The sequence below is a fragment of the Papio anubis genome, chromosome 2 (assembly GCF_008728515.1).
Source record: "Papio anubis isolate 15944 chromosome 2, Panubis1.0, whole genome shotgun sequence".
NCBI classification, from domain to species: Eukaryota; Metazoa; Chordata; class Mammalia; order Primates; family Cercopithecidae; genus Papio; species Papio anubis.
Window position 1 is genome coordinate 152862839 of NC_044977.1, and position 24309 is coordinate 152887147.

Below are 24309 nucleotides of genomic sequence, written 5' to 3' on the forward strand. Positions count from 1 at the left end.
TTTTGCTCTTTTGTTTTTTTGAGACACGATCTCACTCTGTTACTCAGGCTGAGTGCAGTGGCATGATCACGACTCACTGCAGCCTCAACCTTCTTGGGCAAAAGCGATACTTCCACCTCAGCCTCCTGAGTAGCTGGTACTACAGACATGTGCCACCTTGCCTGGCTGATTTTTTTTTTTTTTTTTTCTGAGACGGAGTTTTGCTCTATCTCCCAGGCTGGAGTGCAGTGGCGTGATCTTGGCTCACTGCAAACTCCACTTCCTGGGTTCACGCCATTCTCCTGCCTCAGCCTCCCGAGCAGCTGGGACTACAGGTGCCCGCCACCACACCTGGCTAATCTTTTTGTATTTTTAGTAGAGACAGGGTTTCACTGTGTTAGCCAGGTTGGTCTCGATCTCCTGAGCTCGTGATTCACCTGCCTCAGCCTCCCAAAGTGCTGGGATTACAGGCGTGAGCCACCGCGCCCGGCCGCCTGGCTGATTTTTGATTTTTTTGTAGCGAGGGGCTCTTGCGTTATTGCCCAGGCTGGTCTTGAACTCCTGGGCTCAAGCCATCCTCTTGCCTTGGCCTCCCAAAGTGCTAGGATTATAGGTATGAACTACCATGCCTGGCCTGTTTTTTTAAATAAAATGTTAATGTATTTTTTCTCTATAAGAGGCCAAGTGATTTGTGAGGTTGCTTCTTTTTTTATTTTTTTTAAGTTTTTTTAATTTTTTGTAGAGGTGGAGTCTTTCTATGTTGTTCTGGGCTCAAGCAATCCTTCTGCCTCTGCCTCCCAGAGTGCTGGGATTATAAGTGTGAGCCACTGCACCTGGCCTGTCAAGTTGCTTCTATACCTATTTTCTTACCTAGAAGATGTGGAAACAGTATTAACCTGTTTGTCAATTATCTAACAATAATTGAATGCTTTGCTGTTATCTAGAAGATGTGGAAACAGTATTAACCTGTTTGTAAATTATCTAACAATAATTGAATGCTTTGCTGTGTTGATGTGGGCCTCCAGTGAATTGATTCTGGTCAAAATTCACACCTTTGGAATGTCAAATTTATTCTCCTGAGAAGGCTGGAGCTTTCCTAGATAGACGAGCCACAGAGACTTTCTGAAAATCAAGGTAGAGAGCTAAGCATTTTAGAGCTTCATGTTGTGTTTGAGAATGGAGGCCCAGAGAAGGAGGCCATCAGCTCCAGTGACTTCCCTAGTGCCTTTGTGGTAAAACTCAGCATAGAATTTTCCCTTCACACCTGAGCCTCTTCCAAGAGCTTCTTTTGTGTCTTGGCTTGTATGACACCTTGCCTCCGCCTCATCCCAGGACTTTTCTGCAAAAGGAATTATTTTCCCTTGGCCCAAGTGCTGCTTCAGATATCCAATTAATGAACAATCTAGATATATTTGTTAAGCATCAAGGTACTGGGCCATGTGTAATAATAAGCAAGAGAGGCAAATGTGTGTCCTGTGTTCAGTAATGCTATCATGTTGGTGTTTACTTGGATTGGGAGGATGGGGGTCATTCGTATAAATGGAAAGAGGCATTGATTTAAAAACTAATGCAAATAAAGACAGGAAAATGTGTTTTGTCATATTCTAATTAGACAAAATTTAAAATATACATAAGTTTCATAAGTTGAGGATACTTGTTTGTGTTCTTTCTTAGTCATCTAGTCTCTGGTACTCTCCCTGCCTTGACACCACCTCCCTTCCCAACCTTTTTAAAAACAGTGGTTTAATTGTCTGCTTGCAGAGGTGGATACTTTTTATTCTGGTGGAAGACTGGAGCAGTGGGTGTTTGTTTACAGTTTAAGATGCCCTTTAGGATCTGCTTTCCTTGTTTCCTCAGGGCTGAACTTTCTGAAAAGGTCTGATCTAATGTGGTCATACCAGGTTTGACTGTATCTTTTATTCTACTTCTGACATTGCTGTCAGTTTATCGTAAGATTTTTCTTTCCTACATTTCTTTTAGCTAAAGAGTTGGCCATGGGAAACTCCACTTTATTCACATACACCTTTATATTAATATATTAGAGTGTGTGAATATTTTCCTATATCCAACATTTATTGAGAGGATATGTGCTGTGTGCTGTATGAGGCACTGGGGATGCAAAGTTGAAGAAGGTTCATGGCTCATGGTTTTAGTTTTAAGAAACTTCAAGAGAGACTGGCAAATGAACAGATAATTCTGATATGTTGGGGTAAATACAAATGATAGATATAGATCCTATCTAGGATATTGTGGATCACAGAATAGAGCAGGATTGGTACTCAAAATACAGTATGGGGACCCTGAGAGGTCCCTGAGCTCTGGAAGGTCCAAACCGTTTTTGTTTTTTTTTTTTTTGAGACGGAGTCTCGCTCTGTCGCCCAGGCTGGAGTGCAGTGGCACAATCTCGGCTCACTGCAAGCTCCGCCTCCTGGGTTCACGCCATTCTCCTGCCTCAGCCTCCCGAGTAGCTGGGACTACAGGCGCCCGCCACCATGCCTGGCTAATTTTTTTGTATTTTTAGTAGAGACGGGGTTTCACCGTGTCAGCTAGGATGGTCTCGATCTCCTGACCTCGTGATCCACCCGCCTCAGCCTCCCAAAGTGCTGGGATTACAGGCGTGAGCCACCACGCCCGGCCTCAGCACGCCCGGCCGTAACTTTTTTTTAAAAATAACAATACTGACATTATTTGACCTTTTTTCTCTCTTTTTTTCACTCACAAATTAACAATGGAGTTTTCCACAGGCAAGGTAACTTGTTAATATCTCAATAGAGATGAGAATCCCTCCCTCCCACCCTCTTTCCCTCCTTTCCTTTCCTCCTTTATCCTTTCCCCTTTCTGCTTTCCCCTTTCCCTTTTCTTTCTTTCTTTTTTCTTTTTTCTTTTTTTTGAGATGGAGTCTCTGTCACACAGGCTAGAGTGCAGTGGTGCGATCTTGGCTCACTGCAACCTCCACCTCCTGGGTTCAAGCAGTTCTCCTGCCTCAGCCTTCCGAGTAACTTGGTTTATAGGCCCCTGCCACCATGCCTGGCAATTTTTTTTTGTTTGTTTTTGTTTTTTGTATTTTTAGTAGAGACAGGGTTTCACTATGTTGGCCAGGCTGGTCTTGAACTCCTGATCTCAAGTGATCCACCCACCTCGACCTCCCAAAGTTCTGGGATTATAGGTGTTTAGTCACTGTGCCTGGCCCCCCTTTTCTGTCCTTCTTTCTTTTTCTTTTTTGTTTTTGTTTTTAGAAACAGGATCTTGCTGCTTTGCCCAGGCTGGAGTTCAGTGGCACCATCATAGTTTACTGCAGCATTGAACTATGTTCAGGTGATCCACCTGCCTCAGCCTCCCAAGTGGCTAGGATTACAGGTGTGTACCAACACACCCAGCTATTTTTTTTTTCTTTCTTTTTTTTTTTTTGAGACGGAGTCTAGCTCTGTTGCCAGGCTGGAGTGCAGTGGCCCAATCTCAGCTCACTGCAACATCTGCCTCCCGGGTTCAAGTGATTCTTTTGCCTCAGCCTCCCAAGTAGCTGGGACTACAGGCATGCGCCACCACGCCCGGCTAATTTTTGTGTTTTTAGTAGAGACAAGGTTTCACCATGTTGGCCAGGACAATCTCTTGACCTCCTGATCCCCCTGCCTTGGCCTCCCAAAGTGCTGGAATTACAGGTGTGAGCCACTGCGCCCGGCTAATTTTTTCTTTTTATTTTTTTTTAGAGATGAGATCTACTATGTCGTCCAGGCTGTCCTCCAACTCCTGTGCTCAAGCAGTCCTGCTTCCTTAGCCTCTCAAAGCTTTAGGATTACAGGCATGAGCCACTGCACCTGGCCTGTGACTGTTTTCAACTATAAACATATACCTATTCTGTCATTCTTACAACTTTGAATATGGGTAATTTTATCCATTTAATGCATTGATAATGGCTGTGGCATGATCCAGAAGCACACAGTGAACATAAAATGGGGAGGCTCTGATATTTGATACAAATTACTATGGTACAACTGCTCATTCCTGTGTAGATTATTGTTATTTTTAAAATAATACTCTTGCTATATCACCTCATTTCATTATTATGGGTACCTGTTCTACTTGCTTTTTTGACTTCTCATTTCATTTTTACTGTGCCTAGAGAATTTTGTTAGAAGTCTTACCCCTAATTACCTGTTTGAGAATAGGTAAACTTTTATTGAACTTACTGTAATAAGTGGGCTACATCCTACATAATACATTGAGTACGAAGAAAGGGCATGGGGGATTTTTAAAAATGCTTCCTGAATCTGTTCTGTTTTAGTGTGAAATTTATATGTATGTGATTTTGAAATAATTGAGAATTAATAGAAAAGTTAAAAAATAGGCCGGGCACAGTGGCTCACGCCTGTAATCCCAGCACTTTGGGAGGCCTAGGTGGGCAGATAACCTGAGGTCAGGAGGTCCAAGACCAGCCTGTCCAATGTGGCAAAATCCTATCTCTACTAAAACTACAAAAATTAGCTGGGCGTGGTGGCGCACACCTGTAATCCCAAGTACTTAGGAGGCTGAGGCAGTAGAATCACTCGAACCCAGAAGATGGAGATTGCAGTGAGCCAAGATTGTACCACTGCACTCCAGCGTGGGTGATAGAGTGAGACTCCATCTCAAAAATAATAATAATAGAGTTGTAGCTGGGTGCAGTGGCTCAAGCCTGTAATCCCAGCACTTTCAGAGCCTGAGGTGGGAGGATTGCTTGAGCCCTGAAGTTTGAGACCAGCCTATACCACATAGTAGACCCCATCCCTACAAAAAAAAAAAAAAAATGCTGGGTGTGGTGGCACACGTCTGTAGTCCCAGCTACTCAAGAGGCTGAAGTGGTAGGATCCCTAGGGCCCAGGAGGTCAAGGCTGCAGTGAGCCATGATTGCACCACTACACTCCAGCTTCGGTGACAAAGACTGTTTAAAAAAAAAATAGTGTCATGGGTTAAAAGTTATCCTTAAGACTCTTCTATTCTCCAGTAGAAGAAGTATTTATATTAATAAATGAGAATTGTGATTATTAATAAATATTATAAAGATGATAAAGTAATGTGGTAGATAATGACCTAGGTTGCTATCTTAACTGTGAGACTATATAGAATGCCTCTTAGAAGAGGTAACTTTGAGTTAAAACATAAATGTTATGAACAGAAGACCTGGAGGCAGCACATTGCAAACGGAAAGAACAGCATGTACAAGAGCCCTACATTAGGAACAAAATGTGAGGAAGAGAAAATATACCAGTAAGGCTAGAGAGTAGTTGAATGAAGAGGAAAGCAGATGAGGTCAGGGCCTGGCATGTCAGCTTATGCCTGTAATCCCAGCACTTTGAGAGGCTGAAGTGGGTGGATTGCTTGAGCGCAGGAGTTCAAGACCAACATGGTAAAACCCTGTCTCTGCAAAAAAATAACAAAAGTTAGGCAGGCGTGGTGGCACATGCCTGTAGTCTTAGCTACTAGGGAGGCTGAGGTGGGAGGATCCCTAGAGCCTAGGAGGTTGAGGCTGCAGTGAACAGTGATCATGCCGCGGCACAACAGGCTGGGTGACAGAGCAAGACACTGTCTCAAAAACAAACAAAAAAACAAGAAAAGAAAAAAGATGAGGTTAGTTGTAGACAGATACCAGTTCATATAGGGTAGGTTATTTTTAATATCATGTAGGGTCTTAGTAGTTCATAGTTGTAATGCAGGTAGGGTTACAACAGGAAGCCTTTGGAAGATTTTAAGCAGATCACTCCGGTGATCTGATTTATGCTGTACAAGGTACATTCTGGTTGATATGGTGCGCATTAATTGTAGAGAGGTAAGATTTGACTTGGGAGGCCAAGGTGGGCCTATCACAAGGTCAGGAGTTCAAGACCAGCCTGGCCAATATGGTGAAACCCCCTCTCTACTAAAAACACACAAAAAAAGTAGCTGGGTGTGGTAGCAGGCACCTGTAATCCCAGCCTCTTGGGAGGAGAATTGCTTGAACCTGGGAGGCAGAGGTTGCAGTAAGCTGAGATCGCACCACTGCACTCTAGCCTGGGCGACAGTGAGACTCAAAAAAAAAAAAAAAAAAAAGGTAAGATTTGAAGTAGAGACGCAGATTTGGAGGGTGTTGGAACAGCATAGCCTCAGCCTCCTGAGTAGCTGGGATTATAGACATATGCCACCGTGCCCAGCTAATTTTTGTATTTTTAGTAGAGATTGGGTTTTGCCATGTTGCCCAGGCTGGTCTTGAACTTATGGGTGCAAGTGATCCTCTGGCCTCCCAAGTAACTGGATTACAGGCTTACATCTCTGTGCCTGGCTTGGTGAGGCTTTTGTTCAGAAGAGACAGGAGGATTTGTATAGCTAGAGGAGAAAAAGTTGACCCTGACCCTGAGAGAAGCAACATGGAATTATGGAGAAATATCCTTTTTCAAGGGGACTAGTGTTAGAGATCTTGAGTTGATGACTTTAGTGAGGTGGGCAGTGCTAAGGTCTTAGTTCCAGAGATGGTAAAAGAATAGGCCCTGTTATTGTGTGTTTGTGTTGATAGTATTTAGGCCCTATTTTGGTTCATTTATTTACTAATCTGTGTATTGTAGTAATAAATTATCCTGGAGTTATAAATACTTCTAAATACAAAAAAACAGTGGAAAATCTCTCTCCCACCTATATCCCTCAGCTGCCCTGTTTCTATTCACACCATTCCTCCAACACTCCACCCCACCCAGGAAACTATTGTTCAGTTTCTCATGTAACCTTCTAGAGTTTCTTTATATAAATAAAGACAATAAAAATACAGATTCTGGGCCCAGCGCAGTGGCTCACGCCTGTAATCCCAGCACTTTGGGAGGCCAAGGTGGGTGGATCATGAGGTCAGGAGTTCAAGACCAGCCTGACCAACATGGTGAAACCCTGTCTTTACTAAAAATACAAAAATTAGCCGGGCTTGGTGTTGCGCATCTGTAATCCTAGCTACTTGGGAGACTGAGACAGGAGAATCGCCTGAACCTGGGAGGCAGAGGTTGCAGGAGCCGAGATCATGCCACTGCACTCCTGCATGGGCAACAGAGTTAGACTCCGTCTCAAAAAAAAAAAAAAAAAAAGGCCGGGCACGGTGGTTCACGCCTGTAATCTCATCGGAGGCCAAGGTGGGTGGATCATGAGTTCAGGAGATCGAGACCATCCTGGCTAACACGGTGAAACCCCGTCTCTGCTGAAAATACAAAAAATTAGCCGGGCGTGGTGGCAGGCGCCTGTAGTCCCAGCTACTTGGGAGGTTGAGGCAGGAGAATGGCGCGAACCCGGGAGGCGGAGCTTGCAGTGAGCCGATATTGCGCCACTGCACTCCAGCCTGGGTGACAAAGCGAGACTCTGTCTCAAAAAAAAAAAAAAACGGAAAAAAAAAAACAAAAAGTACAGATTCTGGCCAGGTACAATGGCTTGGGCATATAATCTCAGAACTTTGTTAGGCCGAGGCAGGTGGATCACTTGATCCCAGGAGTTCAAGACCAGTCTGGGCAACGTGGTGAAACCGTCTCTACAAAAAATACAAAAATTAGCCGGGCATGGTGGTGTGCCTCTGTAGTCCCAGCTACTTGGGAGGCTGAACTGGAGGATCATCTGAGGCCAGGGAGGTCTAGGGTGCAGTGAGCCGCTATTGTGCCACCACAGTCCAGCGTGGGCAACAGGCTGTCTCAAAAACAAAAACAAAAACACAGATAAATAAATAACTACAGATTCTTGTTTTTTTCTATCTTTACCCTACAATCCACCAATCTCAAAGGCAGCGTATTATAGCTGTTATTTCGCAAATTGGTTTTCCCACCTTCCCCCTTGCACAGTGTGTTTTTCACTTAAGAATAGAGATTTACACAGACAATCTTTCCATAGAGTGTATAGGATTTTTTTTCTTTTTCTTTTTCTTTTTCTTTTTCTTTTTTTTTTTTTTTTTTGAGACAGGGTCTATTTCTGTTGCCCAGGCTGGAGTGCAGTGGTGCGATCTTGGTTCACTGTAGCCTGGGCCTCCTGGATTCAAGTGATCTTTCTACCTTGGCCTCTGAGTAACTGGATCACAGGCACATGCCTCCACTCCTGGCCCTGGATTTTATTTTTAGGAGTAGTTTTAGGTTCACAGCAAAGTTGAGCAGGGGTACAGAGAGTTTTCACATACACACATTACCCTACACAGTCATAACCATACCGACACATACATAGTCTCCCCCGCTATCAACATCCTGAATAAACAAGTTTGTTATTTTTGAGTTCACCAATTTTCTTACTTTTGGAAAAACAATGAGCTTAATGTACTTTGAAATTGTTCTAAAATTTGTTTTATAATGTTCCTCTCATTTAAAAAATTCGTCTTCATCAAAAGACACCTTAAAGAAAGTGAAAACATGACGCACATTTTGGGAAAAATAATTGTAATATATGTAATAGGGAATTAGTGTCCTAACCAGGGCTGGCTTCATGGGTGTGCAATCTGTGCAGTCACGCAGGACCCCTCATTTAGATGGTTCCTGTGCTTAGTTTATTGGTAAGCTGTCACTGTCTTGAAATTCTTTTTTTTTTTTTTTTTTTTTTTTGAGACAGAGTCTCGCTCTGTCGCCCAGGCTGGGGTGCAGTGGCCAGATTTCAGCTCACTGCAAGCTCCGCCTCCCAGGTTCCCGCCATTCTCCTGCCTCAGCCTCCCGAGTAGCTGGGACTACAGGCGCCCGCCACCTCGCCCGGCTAGTTTTTTGCACTTTTTAGTAGAGACGGGGTTTCACCGTGTTAGCCAGGATGGTCTCGATCTCCTGACCTCGTGATCCGCCCGTCTCGGCCTCCCAAAGTGCTGAGATTACAGGCTTGAGCCACCGCGCCCGGCCTGAAATTCTTAATTTTTGAAAAAGTAGCCCAACATTTTTATTTACTTATTTTAAAATATTTTTATGGTGAAAAATTTATATTTGGAATTTGCCAGCTGAACTCAGTTTAGGTTATTCCAGTTTTGTTGGCAACATTCAAAGTATCATAGTCAAGAATCTGTTGAACATATGCCTTCTCTCTGTCAGATCCGATCCTGTGTTGACCTGGGCCATGTCAGTGTCCTAGAGCTTCTTCACAGCTTGTTTGATCTGGCGCTTGTTGGCTTTGACATACACAACTAATGCAAGTGTGGTGTGGTCTTCCGTCTTCTCATTGGTCAGGGTTAAGCCTGTTTTTCTTGGGAGTACTCTTCCTAGGATATTTTGGCTGCAGTGTCTTGGGGCAGCCTGAAGGTGGGTAGCATGCAGATATCTTTCAGCAGTGTGTTTTTGGCTTTTGAAGCCTTTGTTTTGGCTTCAGCTTTGGGAGGGGCCGGGCTTCTTTTTTCTCTTTGGTGCCATCTTGGTGAAAAGGCCTCACATTTTTATTTTGCATTGTGCTCTGCAAATTATGTTGTCTGTCCTGGTCCTGAATATATAAAGCCTAATAATTAGAAAAATCCAATCCAATAAGAAAATGGCCAAAATCGGAGAGGAAAGATCTTCAACCTCATTAGATCTTCAACCTACATATTTTAAAAAGTGTAGCATTAACAAGCGATTACATATATAAGTAATAAAATTTACCTGACTTAATTTAGGCCATTTAGATTAATACTTTTGTCTTCAACCTTTTTTGTAGTGTATGTTTTAACTGGAAAAAGTCTTCCATGAAAACGTCACTTTTAAAAAATAAGTAATGTCATCTGTTTTCCTAAAAGACTGAAATGGGGGTGATCATTCTTAGGTAAGTATCCAATTTTGTATTTGTAATTATTTATATATTGGTTAGAGTATAATTTTTTTTTTTTTTTTGAGGTGGAGTCTTGCTGTGTTGCCCAGGCTAGAGTGCAGTGGTATAATCTCGGCTCACTGCAACCTCTGTCTCCTGGTTTCAAGCAATTCTCCTGCCTCAGCTTCCTGAGTAGCTGGGATTACAGGCACATGCCACAATGCCTGGCAAATTTTTTTTGTATTTTTAGTAGAGATGGGGTTTCACCTTGTTGGCCAGGCTGGTCTTGAACTCCTGACCTCAAGTGATCCGCCCACCTTGGCCTCCCAAAGTGCTGGGATTACAGGCATGAGCCACTGCTCCCAGCAGAGTATAACTTTTAGTTAACCTATATGGTAGGGAGTGGGAGTGGGGGGATGCTAGGTCTTGTTTGAAGATAGTCTGTTATGGAGGATTGTGTTTCCTACAGAGTTAAGAACAGAGCTTCATGAAGCAGAGAAGAGGGTCAGTAGTGTTGAAAGCTCTTTAGGCAGGTTAGTTGAAAACTGAAGAAACTTTTGGATTTGGCATTTAGGAATTCATTGATGATCCCAGCAGGGACCATTTCAGGATGCTGTTTATGGCTGAAAATCAGCTTGCAATGGAGTGAAGAGTAAAGAGGAGGTGATAAAATCTGAATATTTTAGCTAATTTATTTATTAAACCCATATGTGATATAGCTGCAGCCATCACTTCCTTAAGCACTGGAGTTATAGTTAGGGTAACCATATATCTGGTTCAAATCTCCTATAGATCAATTAATGCCCAATTATTTTTATTTTTATTTTTTTGAGACAGAGTCTTGCTCTGTCATGTAGGCTGGAGTGCAGTGGCATGATCTCGGCTCACTGCAACCTCTGCCTCCCATGTTCAAGTGATTCTCCAGCCTCAGCCTCCCGAGTAGCTGGGATTATAGGCATGTGCCATCATGTCGGCTAATTTTTGTATTTTTAGTAGAGACAGTTTCACCATGTTGGCCAGGCTGGTCTCGACCTGCTGACCTCAGGTGATCTGCCCGCCTCAGCCTCCCAAAGTGCTGGGATTACAGGCACGGGCCACCGCACCGGGCCTTTTTTTTTTTTTTTAAAGACAGAGTCTCATGCTCTGTCACCCAGGCTGGAGTGCTGTACCATAACCTTGGCACACTGCAACCTCCACCTCCCGGGTTCAAGTGATTCTCCTGCCTCAGCCTCCCAAGTAGCTGGGATTACAGGCGGCCACCACTATGCTCTGCTAATTTTGTATTTTTAGTAGAGACGGGGTTTTACCATGTTGGCCAGGCTGGTCTCGAACTCCTGACCTCAGGTGATCTGCCCACCTTGGCCTCCCAAAGTGCTGGGATTACAGGCGTGAGCCCGGCCGAGATAATTTTTTTTTAAGAAAATGGGGTCTCAGTCTATCACTCAGGCTGGAGTCCAGTGATGCGATCACTTCTGGGCTCAAGTGATCCTCCTGCCTCAGCCTCCTGATGGGATTGCAGGTGTAAACCACCATGCTCACCCAGCAAGAGGTGATTTAAAGTATACAAGAAGATATGCATAGGTTGTACGCAAAGGCTATACAATTTTATATCAGGAACTTGAGCATTTCTGGATTTTGGTATCCACAAGGGTTCTGGAAACAATTCCCCACAGATACCACAGGTGACTATATATTTATTGTTTATCTTCTCTGTCCTCATTAGAATATCAACTCCATGAGAAATGGACCTCTGTTTTTGTTCACTGTTGTAACCCTAGCAGGTAGCAGAGTTCTTGGTATATTAGTAGATGCTTAGTAAATATGTATTCAATATATAACGGTCTCCAGTGCCTTGATGCATACCCTTTATCAATCCTGCATCTCATAGACAGTTATTTCAACTACCAGTGTCAAATTTCTCATGTTCACCTAAAAGGTTATGCTAGCTAAATTCATACTGCCTGCCATGTCATGCTAGCTTATCTCAAACTAGGCCTTTACTATTGCTCAGCAATCATATTAAGTTTCTCCACCGTCGTCTCTGGCCTGGTCAGTTGCAGCAGCCTCTTAATTGACCTTTGTGCTTCGATTCTGCACCTGTAATTCATCTTCAATAAAACAGAGGACTCTAAGGCATATATCATATCATATCACTTTTATGCTTAAAAATTTACAAGATGGCCGGGCACGGTGGCTCACGCCTGTAATCCCAGCTCTTTGGGAGGCCGAGGCGGGCGGATCATGAGGTCAGGAGATCGAGACCATGCTGGCTAACACGGTGAAACCCCATCTCTACTAAACAACATACAAAAATTGGCCGGGCGTGGTGGCGGGCGCCTGTAGTCCCAGCTACATGGGAGGCAGAGGCAGGAGAATGGCGTGAACCCGGGAGACGGAGATTGCAGTGAGCCGAGATCGCACCACTGCACTCTAGCCTGGGAGACAGAGCGAGACTCCATCTTTAAAAAAAACAAAAAACAAAAAACTCACAAGATGCCAGGTGTGGTAGCTCACGCCTGTAATCCCAGCACTTTGGGAAGCCAAGGCAGGTGGATCACCTGAGGTCTGGAGTTAGAGACCAGCCTGGCCAATACGGTGAAACCTGATCTCTACTAATAATACAAAAAATTAGCTGGGCATGGTGGTGGGCCTGTAATCCTAGCTACTTAGGAGGCTGAGGCAGAAGAATCACTTGAACCTGGGGGGCGAAGGTTGCAGTAAGTTGAGATCGCGGCATTGCATTCCAGCCTGGGCAACAAGAGTGAAACTCTGTCTAAAAAAAAAAAAAAAAACCTCAAAAGACTTAGAGTCTAAACACCTTACCACAGCCACAGAATACTACGTGGCCTGGCTCTGCCTACTTCAATATGAAATTTTTTTAAGAGATGTGGTCTCAGTATGTTGCTCAGGCGGGTTTCAAACTCCCAGCCTCAAGCGATCCTCCTGCTTTGGCTTCCCAAAGTGCTGGGATTACAGATGTGAGCCACTGTGCCCAGTCAAATTCTTTAATCTCATCTCATGACACTATGGTCCTCATCCACCTTATTGCAGAAACACTGAAATTCTTTCCATTCCTCAAACACAATCAGCTCATTTCCACTTTGAGGTTTAAACTTTTTTTTTGAGACAGAGTCTCGCTGTGACGCCTAGGCTAGAGTGCAGTGGTGCGATCTCGGCTCACTGCAACCTCCGCCTCCCAGATTCAAGCAGTTCTCCTGCCTCAGTCTCCCGAGTAGCTGGGATTATAGGCATGTGCCATCATGCTCGGCTAATTTTTGTATTTTTAGTAGAGACGGGGTTTCACCATGTTGGCGGGGTGGTCTCAAACTCCTGACCTCACGTGATCAGCCCACCTTGGCCTCCCAAAGTGCTAGGATTACAGGCGGGAGCCACCACGCCCGGCGAGGTTTAAACTTACATAGCTTGATTTTCTTTTAGCTTGGCTAAATTCTTGTCTTTCAGTTCGCTAATTTTTTGTATTATTAGTTGAGACCGAGTCTCGCTGTGTCGCCCAGGCTGGAGTGCAGTGGCGCGATCTCGGCTCACTGCAAGCTCCGCCTCCTGGGTTCACGCCATTCTCCTGCCTCAGCCTCCGAGTAGCTGGGACTACAGGCGCCCGCCACCTCGCCCGGCTATTTTTTTGTATTTTTAGTAGAGACGGGGTTTCACCATGTTAGCCAGGATGGTCTCGATCTCCTGACCTCGTGATCCACCCGCCTCGGCCTCCCAAAGTGCTGGGATTACAGGCTTGAGCCACCGCGCCCGGCCTGTCTTTCAGATCTTAATGTCACCTCCTCAGTAGAAGACAACCAGTCACTATCAACTGCCATATTTTAATTCTTTTCATATCACATTACAATTTAGTATTGTTTTTGTTCACTCCAGTGATTAGCTCCACAAGGACACTAATCTTGTCTACAAGAGTGCCTGGCACAATGCAGGTGGTCAGTAAATATTTGGTGAATTTGGTAGCTGCCCTACAATGTTTTTCCTGAATGCTTTCTTCTCCCAGGATCCCAACCTCACCACTAATTAACTATATGCCGAATAGATAACCTCAATCCCTACATTATTAAAAAAGTAAGATAGGAAATCCTACACTTAGCTGGGTGTGGTGGCACACACCTGCAGTATTGGCTACTCAGGAAGCTGAAGTGGGAAGATTTCACGAGCCCTGGAGTTCAAGGTTGTAGCAAGCTATAATTGCACCACTGCACTCCAGTCTGGGCAACAGAGGTATGACCCTGTTGGAGGGGAGGGAGAGAGAAAGAGAAGGAGAAAAGAAATCCTACAACTTCTTCCTCTTTGCCTAAAAATTCCTTAGTATATCCTCTCTTCCAGTCCTCTAGTTTCTAAGCAGAAAGATTGCTACTCTGATAAGAGCTAAACCCTTTACCTGTGTCTTTGATCTAGTCAAACCTCTTACCTCTTCTGAGTAAAAACGTAATCACTCTCTTTAATATTTAAACTACATGCAAGCTGAGTACAGTGGCTCACACCTGTAATTAGCCAGGCATGGTGGCGAATGCCTGCAGTCCTGCTTACTTGGGAGGCTGAAGTGGGAGGATTGCTTGAGCCCAGGAGGCCGAGGCTGCAGTGAGCCCAGATGCCACCACTGCACTTCAGCCTGGGCAACAGAGCGAGACCCCATCTCAAAAAACAAAAATTATCTCAATGGTAACCTGGAAAATGAAAAAAAATTATAATACCTGATATAGTGTAAATGCCTTTTGAATAGGTGTTATTGTATTATTTAGGGAATAATGACAATAGAAAAAAGTCTGTACATGTTTAGTACAGGCACAACAGAACCATTACCTGATCCAATATTTTCTTTTGTTTTTAAAAGTTTTTGAGACGGAGTCTCACTCACTTTGTTGCCCAGGCTGGAGTGCAGTGGCGCAATCTCAGCTCACTGCAACTTCCACTTCCCTGGTTCAAGCGATTCTCGTGCCTCAGCCTCCAGAGTAGCTGGGATTACAGGCATGCACCACCATGCCTGGCCCCCGTCCAATATTTTCAATTTGTAGTTGGTTGAATTCACGGATGTGGCACCCACTAATACAGAACACACAGATATGGAGGGCCTACTATATAATATGTTGGGTGGTGATAAGTGCTATTTTAAAGATTTATACCTTGTTTGCTATTGTCATGAAGGTATGGAAATGTATTAGGGAAAGGTAGACATTGAAGGAGGGGGGTATGTTTACTAAGGTGAAGTTAGGGAAGACCTCTCTGATTAGGTGACATTTGAGTTGACAGCTCTAAATGAAGTGAGGGAGCAGGCCCTCTGGGTATTTTGAATAGGGTGGGGAGGGCATTTGAGACTGAAGGAACTTAAATACAAAGTGTTCGAGGCTGGACGTGCTTGATGTGTTTTATGAGCTGCACAAGGGCCAGTGGGACTGCACTGAAGTAAGTGAGGGTGGAGGTAGTAGGAGCTGACATCATCGTAGTGAATGTGGTAGAGGCTTGAGTCAGGTTGTAGACCAGAGTCAGGCCTTTGGTTTTTCTTCTGTGTGATGGTGGAGCTGCAGATCCAGGAGTGAGGTGGGAGGTGAAAGGTCAAGCTGTGGCTGAGAGGTATAACTTGAGGCTGAAGAACTGTGAGGCCGCCAGGTACAGTGGCTCACGCCTGTAATCCCAACAGTTGGGGAGGCTGAGGTGGGCAGATCACTTGAGTTCCAGACCAGTCTGGGCAACATGGCAAAACCCCATCTCCACAAAAAATGTAAAAATTAGTTAGGTGTGGCGGTGCATGCCTGTAGTCCCAGCTACTCGAGAGACTGAGGCTGGAGGATTGCTTGAGCCTGAGAGGTGGAGGTTGCAGTGAGCCGAGATTGCACCACTGCACTCTAGCCTGGGTGACAGAGCGAGACGTCTCAAAAAAAAAAACCAATGATGAGGTCAGATGTTTGAAGTATCTGAAAGTGAAGATGAGAGAAGAGGGTGTACCATAAAATAGATTTTTGAACACCGCAAGGAGGTAGGAAGAGTAGAAAAAGGTGAGTTGGACGCACAGAGGGCCTGTAAATTCATAATGGACAAGTTTATTTGGCTTCAGGTTTTTCGTTTTGTTTTGTTTTGTTTTGTTTTTGAGGAGGAGTCTCACTCTGTTGCCCAGGCTGGAGTGCAGCGCTGTGATCTCAGCTTACTGCAACCTCTGCCTCACAGGTTCAAGTGATTCTCATGCCTCCTGAGTAGCTGGGACTCAGAGTTTTTTCTTTTTTCTTTTTCTTTTTTTTTGAGATGGAGTCTTGCTCTGGCGCAATCTCGGCTCACTGCAAGCTCTGCTTCATGCATGGGTTCACGCCATTCTCCTGCCTCAGCCTCCCAAGTAGCTGGGACTACAGGCACCTGCCACCACGCCTGGCTATTTTTTTTTTTTTTTTTTTTTTTAGTAGAGATGGGGTTTCACTGTGTTAGCTGGGATGGTCTCCATCTCCTGACCTTGTGATCTGCTGGTTTTGGCCTCCCAAGGTGCTGGGCTTACAGGCATGAACCACTGTGCCTGGCCTCAGGGTTTTTTTGGGAGAAAAAAAAAAAAGTGAAGTACACACAATATAACGTTTACCATTTAGCTTTTTTTTTTTTTTTTAAACGAGGACAGGGTTTTGCCCTGTTTCTCAGGCTGGCCTCGAACTCCTGAGCTCAAGCAATCTGCCCATCTTGGCCTCACAAAATGCTAGGATTATAGGTGTGAGTCACTGCACCTGGGGAAAATGTAACCACTTTTAAGTGTATAATTCAGTGGCATTAAGTACATTCACAAAAGTACATCACCCCTGTCCATCTCCAGAACTTTTTCATCATCCCTAACCAAACTCTATACCCATTAAATAATAAGTTCTCATTGCCCCTTCTTCTTTAGTTCCTGAGAAACCACTGTTTTATTTTCTGTCTCTGTGAATTAGACTACTCTGCTTCAGGTGCCTTGTGTAAGTGGACTCATATAATATTTGTCTTTTTTTTTCTGACTTATTATACTTGGCATTATGTTTTTAAGGTTCATTCATATTGTAGTATGTAGTAGAATTTCATTCCTTTTAAAGGCTGAATAGGCCGGGCCCGGTGGCTCACGCCTGTAATCCCAGCACTTTGGGAGGCCAAGGCAGGTGGATCACGAGGTCAGGAGTTCGAGACCAGCCTGGCCAACATGGTGAAACCCCATCTCTACTAAAAATATGGAAGTTAGCTGGGTGTGGTGGCCTGCGCCTGTAGTCCCTGCTATTTGGGAGACTGAGTGAGGATAAGCTCCTGAACCCAGGAGGTGGAGGTTGCAGTGAGCTGAGATCACGCCACCGTACTCCAGCCTGGCGACAGAGAGAGACTCTGTCTCAAAAAAAAAAAAAAAAAAAAGGCTGAATAATATTCCATTGTATGTACACACCATATTTTTTTTTGTCTATACCTCTGTTGATGGTGACACTGGTGCTGTTTCTACCTTTTGACTGTTGTGACCAGTGCTGCTGTGAGCACTGGTGTACAAATCTGAGTGAATCCCTGCTTTCATTTCTTTTGCATACATCACCAGAAGTGGGATTATTAGATCCTATTGGATCATATGCTTTAATTTTTCTTTTTGTTTTTTTCGAGGTAGGGTCTCACTCTGTCAACCAGGCTAGAGTATAGTGGTGCAATCATAGTTCACTGCAACCTCCACCTCCCATGCTCAAGTGATCCTCCCACCTCAGCTTCCTGAGTAGCTGAGACTATAGGTGCCCACCACCACACCTGGCTAATTTTTTGTATTTTTAATAGAGACGGTGTTTTGCCACGTTGCCCAGGCTGGTCTTGAACACCTGGCTCAAGCTATCTGCCTGCCTTGGCCTCCAAAGAACCAGAAACAGTAGGCACTCAACAATATCATGCTGGGATTACAGGCGTGAGCCAACACAACCCACCATATGCTTTAATTTTTTGAGGAACAATCCTGCTGTCTTCCACACTTGCTATATCATTTTATATTTCCACCAGCAATACACAAGAGTTCTAGTTTCTCCACAGCTGTGCCTGGGTTTGGTTTTATTTAAAAAACAAAAAACAAAAAACTTTTTTTTTGAGACAAAGTCTTGCTCTGTCACCCAGGCTTGAGTGCAGTGGCATGATCTTGGCTCACTGCAACCTCAGTCTCCCGGGTTTAAGCAATTATCCTGCCTCAGCTTCCCAAGTAGCTGGGATTACAGGTGTGTGCTACTAGGCCTGGCTAATGTTTGTATTTTTAGTAAAGACAGGGTTTTGCCATGTTGTCCAGGCTGGTCTCAGACTCCTGATCTTAGGTGATATGCCTGCCTTGGTCTTCCAAAGTGCTGGGATTACAGGCGTGAGCCACCATGCCCAGCCAGTAATACAGTTGTGGTTTTGAATAATGGAATATTTTAAGTTTATTTCCTTAAAAGAATGTTTATCATACACTGTTTTCTAGTAGTTTTAGAAGTAGCACAAATCCTTATGCTCTGCTACAAGGTCAGAACTGGTGAAGAAAGTTGTCTTCGGTCAGGCGTGGTGGCTCACGCCTATAATCCCAGCACTTTGGGAGGCCAAGGTGGACAGACCACCTGAGGTCAGGAGTTAGAGAGCAGCCTGACCAACATGGCGAAACCCCATCTCCACTAAAAATACAAAAATTAGCCAGGTGTGCTGATGTATGCCTGTAGTCCCAGCTACTTGGGAGGCTGAGGCAGAAGAATCATTTGAACCTTGGAGGCGGAAGTTGTAGTGAGCCAAGATTGCACCACTACACTCCAGCCTAGGTGACAGAGCAAGATTGTGTCTCAAAAATAAAAAAAAGGAAAGAAAGTTGTCTTCTAGTTAAATTTTAGTGAGAGATTCTCACAAGAATTAAAATTCTGGGGCCCTAAAAAATCTTAAGTATGCTTTGCCATAAGCTTAAGGGACTGTGTCTATGTTACTTGGCTGTGTGTAGGCATGAATTTGATCTTTTAGGATAGGACAGCAATTGAACAAACTAGACTTTTTTCTTTTCTCTTTCTCTCTTTCTTTCTGTCTGTCTGTCTGTCTGTCTTTCTTTCTTTCTTTCTTTCTTTCTTTTTCTTTCTTTCTTTCTTTCTTTCTTTTTTTTTTTTTTAAAAAAAAGAATACACTTGTTAACCTCCTGTTTGGAAATTTTACAAGGAGCCAGAGAAATTTTCACTTTGGTGTTGACTGATTGATTGCATACTACCTTAACTGTTGGAAAAATATGTTCCCTATTCAGATGAATGATAAACCAGTAAAAGCTATTAAAGGGAAAAAATGTGATGGGATTACAGCTGCCACAGAGAGGTTTTTGAAGCTTTGCACTTTGTGTGCAATTGTCATTAAGATAATGGAAATTTTGAAAGATGATCTTAATGTCTTCAACATTGTTATAATTAGGCTTTTTTCTTGGTAAATGATGTGTTTTAATTTGGAAAGTTTTCGTTTAGGAGCTTCTTTTTTTTTTGAGACAGAGTCTCGCTCTGTCGCCCAGGCTGGAGTGTGGTGGTGCGATCTTGGCTTACCGCAACATCCGCCTCCTGGGTTCAAGCAGTTCTCCTGCCTCAGCCTCCTGAGTAGCTGGGATTACAAGCACCTGCCACCATGCCTGGCTATAGGAGCTTCTTATGTGAACACTATGAGTAAACAGAGTGGTATAGTTTAAACTTGCCTTCCGGTTTTTCCAAGTTCCTCTTTCTCCAATTCATTATCTTTGCCTCAGGGTTCTTTTTCATTAATATGTATGGATGTTTATGCAGTTAGAAAATGTTCATAAAGATGATATTGTTGAGTGCTTAACTGTTTCTTGTCCTTTGATAATGTGGTGTGCTTTTTACTTTTACACAGAAAATAACTGTGGTCAGATTCTCATGCAGTCTGCCATAGACAGTAAGGATATTGTGAAAGAAATTCTGGCTGTCTGCATAGCATGACCTTTCAAAACTGTTTTCTTTGCTGCAAGCATTTCACTTAGCCTTTTGACTGCCACATGATAGAGGAAGTAGTACATAAAGGGCAATATAAATGGCTGCCTTGTTGATCTCAATACTGTTTTTTAAACCATGTTAAATAGTCACATATGTTATTAAATACAGTTTTATGTGGAAGATTACCAGTTTTATGCATAATAGAGTACATTTTAAGTATAATTTTATAAAACCTATAGTATTTAAAATTTAAATAGAGGCCGGGTGCAGTGGCTTACTCCTGTAATCCCAGCACTTTGGGAGGCCGAGGTGGGTGGATCACCTGAGATCAGGAGTTCGAGACCAGCCTGGCCAACATGGTGAAACCCTGTCTCTACTAAAAATATAAAAAATTAGCCGGGCATGGTGGTGTGTGCCTGTAATCCCAGCTACTCAGGAGGCTGAGGCTTGAACCTGGGAGGTGGAGATTGCAGTGAGCCAAGATCGTGTCATTGCACTCTAGTCTGTGCAACAAGAGTGAGACTCCATCTTAAAAAAAAAAAAAAATAGAAAAATCACATTATTTTCAAAAAGGACCTAAATTTTTTATTCAAAGTTTTAAGGATTATTAGTGAATAGAGATTATTATATATAGCTCATGACTACAAATCTGTAATTTTTGTAAGGAAAGATTTTTTTTTTTAATTATACTTTTAAGTTCCAGGGTACATGTGCATAACGTGCAGGTTTGTTACATATGTATACTTGTGCCATGTTGGTGTGCTGCACCTGTCAACTCGTCAGCACCCATCAACTCGTCATTTACATCAGGTATAACTCCCAATGCAATCCCTCCCCCCTCCCCTCTCCCCGTGATAGGTCCCGGTGTGTGATGTTCCCCTTCCCGAGTCCAAGTGATCTCATTGTTCAGTTCCCACCTATGAGTGAGAACATGCGGTGTTTGGTTTTCTGTTCTTGCGATAGTTTGCTGAGAATGATGGTTTCCAGCTGCATCCATGTCCCTACAAAGGACACAAACTCATCCTTTTTTATGGCTGCATAGTATTCCATGGTGTATATGTGCCACATTTTCTTAATCCAGTCTGTCACTGATGGACATTTGGGTTGATTCCAAGTCTTTGCTATTGTGAATAGTGCCGCAATAAACATACGTGTGCACGTGTCTTTATAGCAGCATGATTTATAGTCCTTTGGGTATATACCCAGTAATGGGATGGCTGGGTCATATGGTACTTCTAGTTCTAGATCCTTGAGGAATCGCCATAAGGAAAGATTTTTAAAGCAACTTTTGGAGCTCTCTTTCTGCGGCTTCTGAGCACCCAGGAGAGACTATTTTCTTTAACACTGTGAAGGGACCTGGGGAAGATGAGGAAGCACCAGCCTACTTTTATTTTATTTTATTTTATTTTATTTTATTTTATTTATTTGAGATGGAGTCTTGCTTTGTATACTCCAGTAAATGTGGTCATGCTATATGTATTCTTTTGTTTCTTTTAACGTTGGTGAGGTTCATTAATGGTGATGTATGTAGCTGTATTTTATTCATTTTCCCTATTGTAAACTAATATTATTTATTGATCTATTAATGTACATTAAGATTATGCCTAGTTTTTTGTTACTATGAAAACTTTCACCTTCAACATTCATGTGAATGTCATATCCTCAGATAAGCATTTTCCTTTTTTGTTTTTTGATACAGAGTCTCTCTCTGTTGCCCGGCTAGAGTGCAGTGGCGTGATCTTAGCTCATTGCAACCTCTGCTTCCCGTGTTCAAGTGATTCTCTCCACTCAGCTTCCCAAGTAGCTGGAATTATAGGCACATGCCACCGCACCCAGCTAATTTTTGCAGTTTTAGTAGAGATGGGGTTTCACCATGTTGATCAGTCTGGTCTCAAACTCTTGACCTCAGGTGATCTGCCTGCCTCCCAAAGTGTTGGGATTATAGGCGTGAGCCACTGTGCCTGGCCCAGATAAGCATTTTCCTAGAATATTATACCATGTGTTTAACATTCTTCATTGGATCTATTGTTCTTTTGCATAAAGAACAACACCTTCATTTGACCTACCAGGATCTGCATATAGCCAGCCTCCCCAGTACCATTCTGCCCCTGTTCTTTGCTTGTTGAATTCCATAAATGCTTAAGGTTTCTCAGGTCTTTGCATATAGTCTTTCTTTCCTTGCCTAGCTGATTTCTTGTCTTACACTGTCTCTGTTAAAATATCACTGTCATGGGCCATGGTGGCTCATGCCTGTATTCCCAGCACTTTGGGAAACCAAGGCCGGGGAGGGTGGGAATCACTTGAGCTCAGGAGTTTGAGACCAGCTTGGGCAACATAGTGAGATCTTTTCTCTACAGAAAATGAAAAAATTAGCTGGGTACTATGCACCTGTAATGGGAGGTGAGATAGGAGGATCATTTGAACTCCAGAGGTCGACGATACAGTGAACCATGATTATACCACTGCATTCCAGCCTGGGTGGCAGAGTGGGACCCTGTCTCAAAAAAATTAAAAAAAAAAAAAAATCATCCTCTTGACTTTATCTGCCTCAATTTAACATGTTTTAACCTATTCATTTGTTTCTGAAAATAAAATAATTCTCATCAGAAGATGACAGAGGAAGAGGAGAGCTGTCGATATGTTCATTTCTGCCAGGGGATTCTGAAATGCGTTGTGCAGAGTAATGAACAAGGATAAAAATTGTTGAGCTTCAGCAGGAGTGAATGATTTGCTGGTGTCATAATGGTAGCTTCACTAATGATATCCCCCACTGCTCTTCATAATTCTGCTTTCTGTTTGGATGAAGGGTGATAAGGAAAACACAGTGATATTGGACTGACTGAGGGAGGATATGTGGGTTTTAATCATGGCCTTGCAGCTACCTAGACTATGTGTTTGACTAAATTAGTGAAGGCCAAATTGCTGTAACAGACCAAAAATGAATAATGGTCCAAACTGAATAGACATTTATTTCTCACTCATGGAACAGTTAAGTTGGATGGCTCTCTTCGGTAGGTGATTCTCTTTCAAGTGGTTTCTTCCATCTTGTGACTCTGTCATCCTCTATTCCACCATGACCAGTGGAAGAGGAAAGAGAAGGTGTAAGTGTCACATCAACTTTCTTAAAAGCCCTAACCTGAAGTAACACAGGTCATTTCCACTCAACATTTCACTGGAAAGAACTTAGTACATGGCCACTTCTAATTGCACAGGAAGTTGGAATGTATATCCGCTAAGTGCCCGGCCACAATCCTGTAACTGGAAGAAAAAAATTAGTCTCTGCCATAGTGACCTTGGTATAGTCATCATATTTCTGTAGGACTCAGTTTCTAAGGTATAAGATAAGGGATCTATACTCAGGAGATTTATCTCACACACACCCTTCTTCCTTACTGATTAAATTTAAAAGGCACAAGCAAAGTGTTTCCATTGTTTCTTCATTCACCTTGTTCCAGTTCAATTTGGGAGGATTATGAGATGCTAAAGGTAGTATTAATCATTGTCTTCTCATTTTATCACACCCAAGGTCTTCAAAGCCCTGTGGCTTTATCCAGGCCTGAGTACAAGCTGCATCATGGCCCTATAGTATATGGAAGCTTATAATGTGAGATGAAATAATTCTGAAGTTTTAGTTGTAGGCAAATGTATTGGTATGATACTAGTTGCTTTTGAAATATAACTTGTTAAAATATTCTACATTTTCTCTGGAAAATAAGAATTTTAAATATATTTTAAACCATCTAACAAAGTTGGCTAGAGCTTGCATCAATTTATTCATAAATTTGGACTGTGTTAGCAGTTTAGTGCAAGGAAATTGTCTTGATAGTTTTGTAACCAAAGTTGGGTAATAGGAATTGCTTTTTAAAACTTTAATTTTTTTGAGACAGTGTCTCGCTCTTTCACCCTGGCTAGAGTGCAGTGGCACAAACATGGCTCTTTGTAGCCTCGACTGCCTGGCATCAAGTGATCCTCTTTTACTTCAGCCTCCTGAGTAGCTGGGACCCTAGGTGTGCACCCCCTCACCTGGCTAATTAAATAATTTTTTTGGGCCAGGCACAGTGGCACGCACCTGTGATCCCATTATTTTGTGAGGCTGAGGCGGGCAGATCACCTGAGGTCAGGAGTTTGAGACCAGCCTGGCCAAGATGGCAAAACCCAGTCTCTACTAAAAATATGAAAAAATTAGCCAGGGGTGGTGGTGGGCACCTGTAATTCCAGCTGCTCAGGAGGCTGAGGCAAGAGAATCACTTGAACCCGGAAGTCAGAGGTTGCAGTGAGCCGAGATTGCACCACTGCACTCCAGCCTTGGTGACAGAGTGGGACTCCATCTCAAAAAAAAAAAAAAAAATTCTGTAGAGATGGGGGTCTCGCTATGTGTTGCCCAGGCTGGCTTCAAACTCCTGGGCTCAAGCCGCCCTCCTACTTCTGTCTCCCAAAGTACTAAGATTACAGCTGTGAGCCACTATGCCCAGCCAGAAGTTTCATTTTCATTTTTATTTATTTTTATTTATTTTTTATTTTTTTTTTTTGAGATAAGGTCTCAGTCTGTCACCTAGGCTGGAGTGCAGTGCCATGATTTTGGCTTACCGCGGCCTCGACCTACTGGGCTCGAGCAATTCTCTCACCTCAACATCCTGAGTAGCTGGGACTACAGGTGAGCACCACCATGCCTGGCTAATTTTGTTTATTTTTTGTAGCGATGAGGTCTCAC

General features: G+C 43.3%; 1 protein-coding gene across 2 annotated transcripts in view; it reads left to right on the forward strand.

Moving 5' to 3' along the window:
• The window catches only part of PIK3CB (phosphatidylinositol-4,5-bisphosphate 3-kinase catalytic subunit beta), a 186063-nt gene that overhangs the window by 29130 nt on the left and 132624 nt on the right, over positions 1 to 24309 (forward strand). The window contains exon 2 of one of the 2 annotated variants that reach the window (XM_009201618.4): positions 9601 to 9705. The exons of the other annotated variant lie outside the window; for it this stretch is intronic. The gene's annotated coding sequence lies outside the window, so the exon portion shown is untranslated. The remainder of the gene's footprint in view (positions 1 to 9600; positions 9706 to 24309) is intronic. 2 annotated transcript variants of the gene reach the window in all.